The sequence below is a fragment of the Carlito syrichta genome, unplaced genomic scaffold (genome assembly GCF_000164805.1).
Source record: "Carlito syrichta isolate Samal-C Ts95f unplaced genomic scaffold, Tarsius_syrichta-2.0.1 Scaffold103472, whole genome shotgun sequence".
Lineage (NCBI taxonomy): Eukaryota > Metazoa > Chordata > Mammalia > Primates > Tarsiidae > Carlito > Carlito syrichta.
This window is the reverse complement of record NW_007047568.1, coordinates 333820-345344: the sequence shown is the minus strand read 5'-3', so window position 1 is coordinate 345344 and position 11525 is coordinate 333820. Positions and strand designations below refer to the sequence as shown.

At 39.0% G+C, this 11525-nt stretch overlaps 1 protein-coding gene across 1 annotated transcript in view; it reads left to right on the top strand.

The window, feature by feature from the left end:
* The first annotated feature begins 7666 nt into the window (after positions 1-7666).
* TBL1X (transducin beta like 1X-linked) overlaps positions 7667-11525 on the top strand; it is a 71717-nt gene continuing 67858 nt past the window's right edge. The window contains exon 1 of the mRNA XM_008065614.1: positions 7667-7782. The gene's annotated coding sequence lies outside the window, so the exon portion shown is untranslated. The remainder of the gene's footprint in view (positions 7783-11525) is intronic.

Below are 11525 nucleotides of genomic sequence, written 5' to 3'. Positions count from 1 at the left end.
ATATGGTACAACAATTTTTATTTAGCTATGCAGACTTTTTAAAAGAAAAATCTTTTAAGATGTTCTTTGGTTTTAATTTATGATTTCTAGTTTCCTTGTAACATATATGCTTATTTTTACAGAACATTAAAAGTTAGGCCTTTGGAATTTTATATAAAATTAAGTCATAAATTATTAAGAAAGTAATACAAAACATTTTTTTCTGTGTTATAAATATAACTTTAAAAGAGAAGGGATCCCTTTGGTGTTGCCTCTCAGGACACATATAAACAGAAGGGCATATGTTTACTGCAATGGCAAAAAGTAATCCATCTAAACAAACAGTATTCCAAAAGTATATTTTTAAAAAAAGATGAAATGTTAAGATAAAGGAAATAATTAATGCATTGTGGCTTTTCACCTCACCATACCCATTTTTATAGTTGGATGAGTGAAAGGAGAAATGAGGATGATGACCTGATTTTAATTCCCAAAGGATCGAGGCTCATATAGAACTGCCCTACTTCTTGACATTATTATTATATTAAAAGTAAAATGTATTTTTATAAGTCATTACCATCTTGGCACACTTACATTCATTTTAGTCAAGTACTGCCATCTTTAGATTTCAAGCATCCAAAGTCTTTTTTAAAAATGCACATTGGTTGTATATTTCTCTTAGAAAACATACAGTCTTCTAACAGTAAAATCTCAATGTATTGGAACATTTAGTGAGTAGTAGATTAGGAGTCAATCAGAAAAAAATGCATTTAAAGTGTCACCACGTTGAAAAGTCTTTTGTAGAGAAATCTGGGAGAGTTGGGAAAATCCTAGCACTTTTTAAGCATGGAGTATCCTCATCTGCATGGATGCTTAGATACGTGGAGAAGCCCATTAGCAGTGAGGCAAGATGGAGGAGGTACTGCTGACTGCTCAAAACTGTGAGGACATCATGAGCGTCAAGTGGTCACTTACTGTACAAATATGTGAGTGGCTGGTATGGCACCGTTGTTGTAGGTGACTGATACGTCAGGGAACATGTATTTTGAGATTGTGGTAGGTAGAATTCATAGTCAGTCTTGAATTCCTTGTCTCCATCTTTGCAGTCATGACACACAATAGCATGTAGATGTTTTAGCAAATCCTCCAGCAAATAAAAAGATGGCTAACCTTCATGGATCTACAAGCACAGACCCTGGAGCCAGACTGTGAGCATTCACACCCGTGCTGCGGACCTTCACACCTGAACTACTGGCATTCACACCCCTACTGCTGGCATTCACACTCCAGCTGCACCACTTCCTAGCCTTGGGATGCGGGCAGATCCTCTTTTCTCAGAGCTTCCAGTTCCTCACTTGTAAAAGTGGGAAAGGACTAGCCCTAACTTGTAGGGTTGCTGTAAAAATGGTAACCATCACTCCTATCAGGCATAATACATGTTATATAAGGACTTAGTGTCCTAAGCACTTTAAATATTTAAAAGTATTTATTAGAAGGATTCAAAAAGTTCAAAGCACTTAGAAGAGATCCAGACAAACCATAGGTGCAATATATGTGTTAGCTGTTATTTTTATTAACTTTGTTTAACCCAGTGTTGCCAGTCCTTTTGGATTGCAGAGCCATTTTTCAGGTGACACATGTTAAACACCTACTTAACAACCTGAGAACGTCACTCCGAAGCACATGCTTTGGCAAACTCTTCCCTACTTATTTCAAACCTCCAGTAGATAGGCTTCCAGGTTCACTAGGTTCTAGGTTTTCCTGGCAGCAGCCCTACAAATTGTTATCCCCATTTTATGAAGTGTTTTCTGAGAAAGCCCCATTCCCGGTTATCTTTTCCATCTACCTGTGACAAGGTGTTAGGTTCTGAAGGTCAGGAATGCCGGCATGACTTAGCTGGGTGATGCTGCTTAGAGGCTCTCTCAAAGCTGCTGGCAAGATGCCAGCCAGGGCTGTCAAATGCCATCTGAAGGAATGAAGGGGCTGGAGGATCTGTGTTTGTGGTGTCTTCCTCACATGGGTGGTGAGTTGGTGCTAGCTGTTGGTGGGGGGCCTCAGTACTGCCCCATGCTGGCTCTCCACAGGCAACTAAAAGAATTTTATCATACAAATTTGATTTGATTTGATTAAGAGATGCCAATAGTACCCACCACCTCCAGTTAGGACATTCAAAGAATATCTCCAGGCATTGTATAATATCCTCTGGCGGGTGGGGGGACACCGTCACCCCTGCTTGAGAACCACTATATTAAGATAAGGATACATGATGATAATCCCATGCTTTTATCTAGGATTGCATATGTGATCAATATCATATGGGGTTTTTTTTTAGATTAGAGAATATAGTTTATTGAAAAAGTAAACGAGGGAGAGAGAGAAAGAGGGGATTCACCTCCCCAAGTTAGGGGAGGGGTCCAAAGCCAGGAAGCATGGCACCAGCCATAGCTCAAGGAGCACACGGCCACACCAGAGTCTAGCAAGGCAATGGCTATATCATATGCTTTTGAATGGGAAAGTAACTTTGCTCCAAGCAGAAAAACGGTGCACCATTTTTCATCTTTGGGCAAGTACTCAATAAAGACTTGATGAACATAGAGGAATGATTAGTCTACGGTAGCAGCAAGTTGATGAGTTTGTGCAGTCCTGCACATGATATGAGCTTGTGAGACAGACATAGCTTGCCAGGCAGGGCAATGGTTCTTATGCTGCCAGCTTCTCAGCTCCTCCTCGTGTGTCCATCTCCTCTGTAGTTTGCCCATCCTGTGCATCTTTCATTGCTGGGAAGGAGGAGACTTAGGTAAAGGACATAAAGGCAAAACTATGTAGGGTAATTCCATAGCTAGGTATATCCACCGAGGTGTGGAACAGGGACTCAAACAAGCACTTGTATGTGTTCATAGCCGTCAGCTGCTGCGTGGATAAACCAAATGTACACAATGCCATAGTATCCTGCCGTAAAAAGGAATGGAGCACTGATACATGCTACAACATGGATGAACCTTGAGCACATGCTTAGTGAAAGAAGACAGGCACAAAAGGCCACATATGGTATGATTTCATTGATTGCCTTGAGTAGGCAAATCCATAGAGACAGAAAGCAGGTGAGTGGTTTCCAGCTTTGGGGGAGGGGAAGAAGGTGAAGGACTGCTTAATGGAATCAGGGTCTCTTTTTGGGGTGGTGAAAATATTTGGAACTTGACACAGGTGATGGTTGCATACCATTTGAATGTATTAAATGCCACTAAAATGTGTACTTTAAAATGGTTAATTTCTTTCTTTTTTTCTTTTGAATTGGGATCTTACTCTGTCACCCAGGCTGGAATTCAGTGGCACAATCATAGCTCACTGCAGCCCAACTTCCTGGGCTCAAGTGATCCTTCCACCTCAGCCTCCCAAGTAGCTGGGACTACTGGTGTACACCACCACACCCAGCTAATTAAAAAAATATTTTTTTATAGAGATAAGTTCTTGCTATGCTGCCCAGACTGGTCTCCAATTCCTGGGTTCGGGCAAAGCCAAAGTGCAGGATTATAGGCCTCCCAAAATGCAGGCTTATAGACGTGAGCCATTGCATCTGACCTAAAATGGTTAATTTCATGCTAAGTGATTTTACCCCAACCAAAAACAAAACAAAACAAAAAACAACTGTGTAGGGGCTGAGGGAATGTCAATTGGGCCTGAGCTGTGATGGCTTTTCTTAGGTAAATGGATTCTGAAGGCAGTGTCAAAATGGGTGTCTTCAAATTGCTAATGCTTTCCTAATAGGAAAAGAATGACATTTCCCAAAATGACTTCTTTCTAGGAATGTAGCTTTTAAAATTTGAAAATGTAGTATTAAAAAGAAGAGTCACTTATTGCTTTAGACCATCATTTCTTATATTCAATTTAAAATCCCTTATAGTGGTTTTAGGAATCTGCAGAGTTGTTCACAAAGCACTGTTGAAAAGTGATGTACAGGATTTGTAATTGAATGGGAACAAGCCGGCTGATTTGCGTTAGGATGAAATTTAGCTGAGAGTGCTATTGAGTTTGGATGACATTTGGCTAGACCTTTGTAACTCTTCAGCTCTGTGAAACAACTGTGTGAAGAATTAAAAGGCAGAAAATTAACTGTATATGACTGGTTCACAGATCCATAGGTCTATTTCCAGTCACAATGAGTGGTGAGATGACAGTGTAGGTGACATGCCAGCTTGACAAGTATGAGTACTGCCTGCTTAGAAACACAGACACCAATAGAGTGGTAACTGGTGTACTTGGACATAGAGAATTAGAAAAAATAGGAAAACAGTAGCAAATCTTTCTGTGTCTGTTTCTTTAAAACTACCCCCTTGATATTTCTGTGCTTTCCCCAAGAACACCCTCGAAGATGCCAGTAAAAATAACTCCTAGGAAATCTTTCTGAATTCCAATATTCATGTGAAAATGTTGTATTTTCTTCTGAAATGTTTCAATAAAATTAAGGCAGGGCAGGCACAGTGGCTCACGCCTGTAATCCCAGCAATTTAGGAGGCTGAGGTGAGAGGATTGTCTGAGCCCAGAGATTCAAGATCAGCCTGGGCAACTTGGTGAGACATCATCTCTACAATAAATCAAGAAAAATTAGCCAGGCATGGTGGTACACGCCTGTAGTTCCAGCCACTTGGAAGGCTAAGGTGGAAGGATCGCCTGAGCCCAGCAGGTCAAGGCTGCGGTGACCGTGAACATGCCTCTGCACTCCAGCGTGGTTGACAGAGTGAGACTCTGACTCAGAATTAAGGGAGACATCAAGAAGAACTCAATGTGGTAGATTTCTGAAATCTACCGTATTAAAGTGTGTTGCCAGCTACTGTGATATTGTGATTGGATTATATACATGGTATCTTTTATTCTTACATTTACTCATTAAGCTAACATTTATTAAGTGTATACTACATGTCAGGCCTGGACTGTAGAAATCAACTTGAGGAAGACAGGATTCTTTCTTCTATTAGGGCAGGAAAGGTGTAATATGTGTTATAAATGATGTGGAAGAAGGATTCACAGAATATGCTGAGGCACACAGAGGTCCTCTCCCAAGGATTATGTAGTCTTCTTAGGGAATAGATGGAACATCAAAAATGCTGTGGTTCAAACAAGAACATGCATTTCTCTCTCATGTAATAGTCCCAAAGGCAGGCAGTAGTCTGAGAAGGGTAGGTGACAGATCCCCAAGGACACTGGGAGATCCAGGTTCTTTCCATTCCTAAAGGTTGGAACTGGCTCTCAGCAACCCACATGATCAGTGTTTTAAAGACAAACCTCAGAAGTAAACTGTCACTTCCCACGTCTCCTTATATCCCGTTGGCAAGAGCTTCATAGTGGGACTCCCGGAGCCTCTTAGCAAGGTCTGCTTATGTGACTAAAAGATAAAGATAAGTGGGCTGGGGAAGGAGGGCTGGTAGACTAGCAGTTTATATAATTAGCAATTATTTTATATTTTATTTGACTGCTATATTTGAGTTTAATTTCTTTCAAGAAATGTGTGTAGCACCACAAGCTCCATGCTAACTTTCTCTGGAAAAATCGGCAAATACTCTGTTGTATCAGTTTAGAGAACCCCTCAAAGACTTTACATCTCCTACATGGGAGCACTATCAGTGTACTTGTACGCCATGTCATGCCAAGAGCTGAAGACTGCTAGAAAATTAGAATCCCTTTTATGTTGATCAAATTTCAGCATTTCCTTTTACAAATAAAGAATGTATTGCATTTGTTTTATTATTGTTACAAATCACTTGAATTTCCCACAAATATTTTGCAGTATGTAGACTTTCTTAACAGCCCTGTTTAGTGATAATGGTTCTGTTTGTGTACTAATACTGTGAAAATCAGTGATGACCAGGTATTGGAAGGTCTCATTTTAATTTATTGTTTCTAGCAATAAACTAATTAGTTTTGACATGTTGCATAACTAGAAGAATGTTATTAACCAAAGTCATAATTCCCATTTTTTGTGTTGATTGCACACAGATGATACGTTAATTACACTTATTGAGTTTAACAACATATATAAAAGATAATCTTCAGTTTCAAGACTCTAATTTGTGAGTTACCATCTGTTTTGGACCAACGAATAGGAATTTGATTTCAAAGCTTTTTTCTGAACAGCTTGTAATAAGAGCTGTTTGTATATTAATTACTTATTGAATTATTATGGATTTTAATGTTTTAATTTACAAGCAATTTGGAACTTATTGTGGTGACATCTGCTCATATTTTGATAGTTTATAGTATTTAGCTATTTCATCATAAGGCTATTTTTTCCCCCCTGGTAATTTACAACCCAGTCCTGAAAATAGTAATTTGCTTTCTGCTTCAATTTACTATAAGGAGTATTGTCCTGTCTCATCTCTACTGAAGATTTTTTTAAAAAAATTAAATATATTTTTACTTTATAAGCAAAATCAATATCCCATGGTGCCTGCTTCATTCTGGTGCCTTTTAATTTCTATTCAAAGAGTTATAGTTGAATTTTGTTTAAATCTCATTATTTTTCTTCAGTGGTAGACTTTTTTTTAACAATTGTCCTGGTAATTACTTTTATCTTGAATATCTTTATGATTTTTGTTTTGCATGTACCATAATGAAACAACATAGAGGCCTGTGAACCTGCCTGTAGAATCCTTTTAGTCTCCTTCCTTTAAACAGCATAACTATAACATGACTCAGTAGGAGTAATTTACTTGCATTTTTTAAAAAACACTTCATGGATTTTCATATAAATTCACTAATAAAAAGCAACTTCACTCGTAGCTTCGCTTGTGGCTTTGAATAATCTTAGACCTGATACCATTTTATTATCATTTAAGACTATTGAGTAAGAATTTAGAGAAAATGGTGGGTGTTTAATTTTCTGAGCTCTTGAGTTTGTAGATGACAGTGGATCGTGTCAACTCTCTAGGAGGCTAGATTCATTCACAGCCAAATAAATCTTACAAGGAAGAAGGTAAATATCCTTAAGTAAATTCTAGCTGGCTGATTAGTGTATAGTGACTGAAAAATAAAAACACTTTTTGATATAAAAGATTATCATTTCTGTTGTAAAAGCCTGGTTTCCTCAAATCAGTGCAAATGGAACCCTTGTGAAACAGAAATGTCTGAGAACAACATTTAAAACTGAGACATATTAGTTGGTGCCTATGTCGTCTTTTATTGTAGGGAAGCCAAAAGAAAAAACGATTCTAGTGTGTTTTTGTGTTGTTACAAGCATGATAGATGAGGGTGGGTATATACATACAAAAATGCATGCCAGGGTTATTGGAAACAGCCCAAGTGATGTGTAAGTGTCCACTAAAGTATGTCTTCTCTTGAGCACGTGCACAGGTTAATTTAGCAGTTGCATAAGGCATGTTCTGAAAACAAAGATACTTCCAGTGAATGCTAATTTATCATTAAATAATAGTAGTAGCAATATCTGAGTTAATGTTAATTTTTTGTTTGAGACTCTTTTCTTTCAGAATTTCTACATGCATAATAATACCAGACTAGCCATTTTCATTTCTCCTTTTCACTTTGCAAACAAAACCCTATAGTCTGTGCTGAGGATTAAGCCAGAAATGGTGAACCGCTAAAATGTATTAAGTTTGAGTTAGGATTAAAGAGAAACCTAAAAGAATGTTAGGAGTGAGAGGTACACGCACCCCAAAGATTTTTAAGTCATCTTTTTTTTTCATATCTTTTCCCTTCTCCCTAGGCTGGTCCCTGCAGACGTCTTGCCATTTCTATGATCGGGTGCTGGGAAGCCCACTGGTCCCAAGGTCTACACATGAAGTCACCATAAAGGTAAACTGCCCCACATGCCCTTTGATACTAATTCTTTTACCTGATAGTTATTTGAGTAACAAAACTGCATTTTGCCAAAACAAAACCCGTTCTGTTTTAAATGATTTTTTTTCGGGAGGGTGTCACAGACCTTTCTCCTTACTGAAAGTGAAGGTAGTAGATAGGGCAACATTAAATCATTATGAGTTGTATAGTCAATTCTAGATGAGGAATTAGCCTTTTACTGCTGTCTTAAGAATTTTGGATCCTGAATGAGCTATAATGAACTTTTCTGGGTCTTTCTAGGCAAGGATGACACCTTCTAAAATTAATCTTTCTTGTCAACATTATGAATTATAATTATGCAGAAAAGTTAATTATAATTGGGCACATGAGTATAGATTTTATTTGGCTCCCGTATCGTAATCCTATGGTTTATTAGTTCTTAATATGATTTGTGTCTATCTGCAAAGTGATTTGCTAGTTAACCTTGAAATTTATTAGAAAATCATGTAGATTACTATTTATAAATTTGGTAGGATGTCTAGAATAGCAAACCAAACAATTGCATACAGAGGTATCAAGAGTTAAAGCTCATATCCAAAACAAAAACTGATACCTACACTCCAAAAGTTCTGTAAAAGTTGCCTTGTTACCTTGTGGTACACGAGATTTTCAAGTTTTATTTACTTGTTATTGGGTTTTCTAGCTCTTTCTTTAATGCTTTTTTAGTAAACATTAAGTAAAATTTTAAAGCATAATGGAAGCCGGGCTCGGTGGCTCAGCCTGTAATCCTGTGCTTTGGGAGGCTGAGGTGAGTGGATTGCCTGAGCCCGCAGGTTCGAAACCCGCCTGGGCAACTTGGCGAGACCTCATCTCTACAATAAATCAAAAAATTAGCCGGGCGTGGTAGCGCACACCTGTAGTTCCAGCTACTTGGAAGGTTGAGGCGGAAGGATCGCTGGAGCCCCGCAGGTCGAGGCTGCGGTGGCCGGGATTGTGCCACTGCACTCCAGTCTGGGCGACAGAGTGAGACTCCAACTCAAAAAATAAATAAATAAATAAAGCATAATGGAAATTAGGGAAAGATTTTTACTTTATTGTTTTAAACAAACCAGCTAGACCTAAAATGATAGACTTCAATTTAACTAACTAGGAACCTTATTGTTTGGGGTACATTTGTTTAAAACCAGATGTATGCAAATTGTTTTAACAAGTTAGACATGCATTTCAATAGTATTTGACTTAAATATTTAAAAGGTGGAGTTTTATGAATGTATAGTTCATCTGTTTATAAAAGTGTAGTTCATCTGTGTGGTAGCTTGTGTTATTTCTCTTTTATGGCAGAATAATAATCTATTGTATGGATAGACCATGGGTAGACCACATTTTATCCAGTTATTAGTTGATGGGCATTTGGATTGTATTTACCTTTTGACTATTATGAATAACGATGTCATGAACATGCATATACAAGTTTTTGTGTGGACATGTTTCATTTCTCTGTGGCATATACACTTAGAAGTGAATTGTTGGGTCATGTGGTAACTCTGTGTTTACTATTTTGAGGAACTGTCAAACTTTTCCAAAGTGACTGCCTTATTAGTCATTATTTTTTAAACTGCCATTGAACCATATTCTAAATGTCAGAAGAAAGATGAGAGAAGGATCTGTTTCTCATCAATGCTTTGAATGGGTATTAATTCAGTACTTTGGGAATATAAGCTTCAATTTAATGGACTTGAGCACACATTGATTGAATTCCTACTGTGCGTGTCTGTGTTTGACTTCATAAGTGACTGTTCTTGGATCTCGGTCTTAAAGGAGTTGGTATGTTTATGAGGAATGTTCACATTGGGGGTTTTGCTGTTCCACTTGACAGGCAGGAAGATCTCAAGCTGAGAAGGGACGAGGCAGCTGTTCTCTGATGTAGAAATGGGGATATATACAGGAAAGCAGGAAAGACCAAGAGCAGGGTCAGCAGGGATTTTCTGTGATGGGCCAGGTAGTAGAGAGCTTAGGCTTTGTGGGCCAGACAGTCCATGCTGCATCTGCTCAACTGGGCCATTTCAGTGTGGAAAGCAGCATAGACCATATGGAAATGAACGAGCATGACTGAGTGCCAATAAAACTTTATGTATAGATACTGATATTGGGTTGCAGTTAGCTGACCCTGACCCGACCCAGAGGACCACAACTGTTTCTTTTCAGCTGTTTTAACTGTGGCCTTTTGAGTTGGAAGCAACCTGGAGATGGGCTTCAAGAGGCCCACACGAAGGCCATGATGTGGTTAAGACAGAACCCAAATTGTGGTTACCTAGTAAAGGCATTGCAGATATTCAGGGAGTTGGGACTTTTACACAAGGAATTTGAGGGCCTTTCTGCCATGAAACAGGGAGTGGCTCTGGGTCTATGTAACTGCCCTAACTTGGGTACTCATGCTGGGGGAATCCCCACCCCTGAGATACTTGGGACTGTATGGAGACATTTCTGGTTGTCATAACTGGGGAGGGGTATGACTGGCATCTAGTGGTTAGAGACCCGGGATGCCACTCAATACCATACAGTACACAGGACATCCCCCATGGCAGGGAATGATTCGGCCCCAGATATTCATTGGGAGGAGATTGAGGAATTCTGCTGGCTGCTTCTACTGTCAGTATTTTATTTTGCACTTGAAATGTTCTCAGCCATGTGGCTATGGAATTTTAAGCTGCTGAGTTTTTAATTATAAAAGTTTAGTGCCTGTGTTTGCTGACATAAACTTGAGGATGGTTGGACTCCCAAATAACATTTGGGTTTTCCATGCTTTTAGTTTTTTCCTTCTAAGAAAACGTTTTTGTGATTCATTTAAATGGATGTATCAAAAATTGATAATAACACCAAGGTTTATTGAGATCCAGGCCACCTTGGGGGATGTGGCACTGCTTGCCTTTATATGTACAGCAAAAGCTGCAGGGTTTATTTTTTACAACTTGACAGTTCTCATTGTGTGAGTAGGTGACCTCGCTTATGATTCCACCATTCGCAGGAAAGAGATTTGTCATGGCCAAAAGTGCATCCTTCATATTTAGGCAAAATATCACAGTGTCTTAGAGATTTCATAATGAGACTGTTGATATTCCTGAAATTTGTCTGAGAACCTAGTGTACATTGTGTAGAAACCGTGTTCAACCTCTCTGTCTTAAAGATAATTAAACTCTGCAAGTGAATTTCTGACTAGAAAGTAGGTCATAATTGATGTAGACATCAGAAGTGTTAGCATAAAGACTAAAGACATTAGAAAAGCAGGATGAACTCCTCTTACATGGAAGCAGTAGCTGTCAGTGTCTCCCGAGACAGTCTGCTTTGAAATCTTCAGTCCATGAACTTGCGTTTGACTTTGTAGAGAGGAGGAGGGTATGAAAGGAGGATTGTATTCTTTGTCTCATGTGCATATCTGTCTCATGTGCTTGGACTTTCCTAGTAGTGGTTTGCTGTTGCTAGGTTGAGCATTTTCAAGAGGGCTTCCTTCGGAGCCTGCCTAGGATCCTATTCCTGTCACCACAGCATCTGCCATTGATGTGCACGTGAGATTTGAATGAAAGCCTTAGCCAGCCACTATTTTACCCAGAAGGGCTGCCTGCACAGCAAGGGCCCTTTCTGAATGCCTTACTGTGGGGGTGTTTTTATTCTGTGAAGAGCAGTATTTTGTGTCTAACACAAAGCCCCTCCTTTCTTCCCTTTCAACCCTATAGCCTCATTTCCTACTTAGTTGTTCTCAT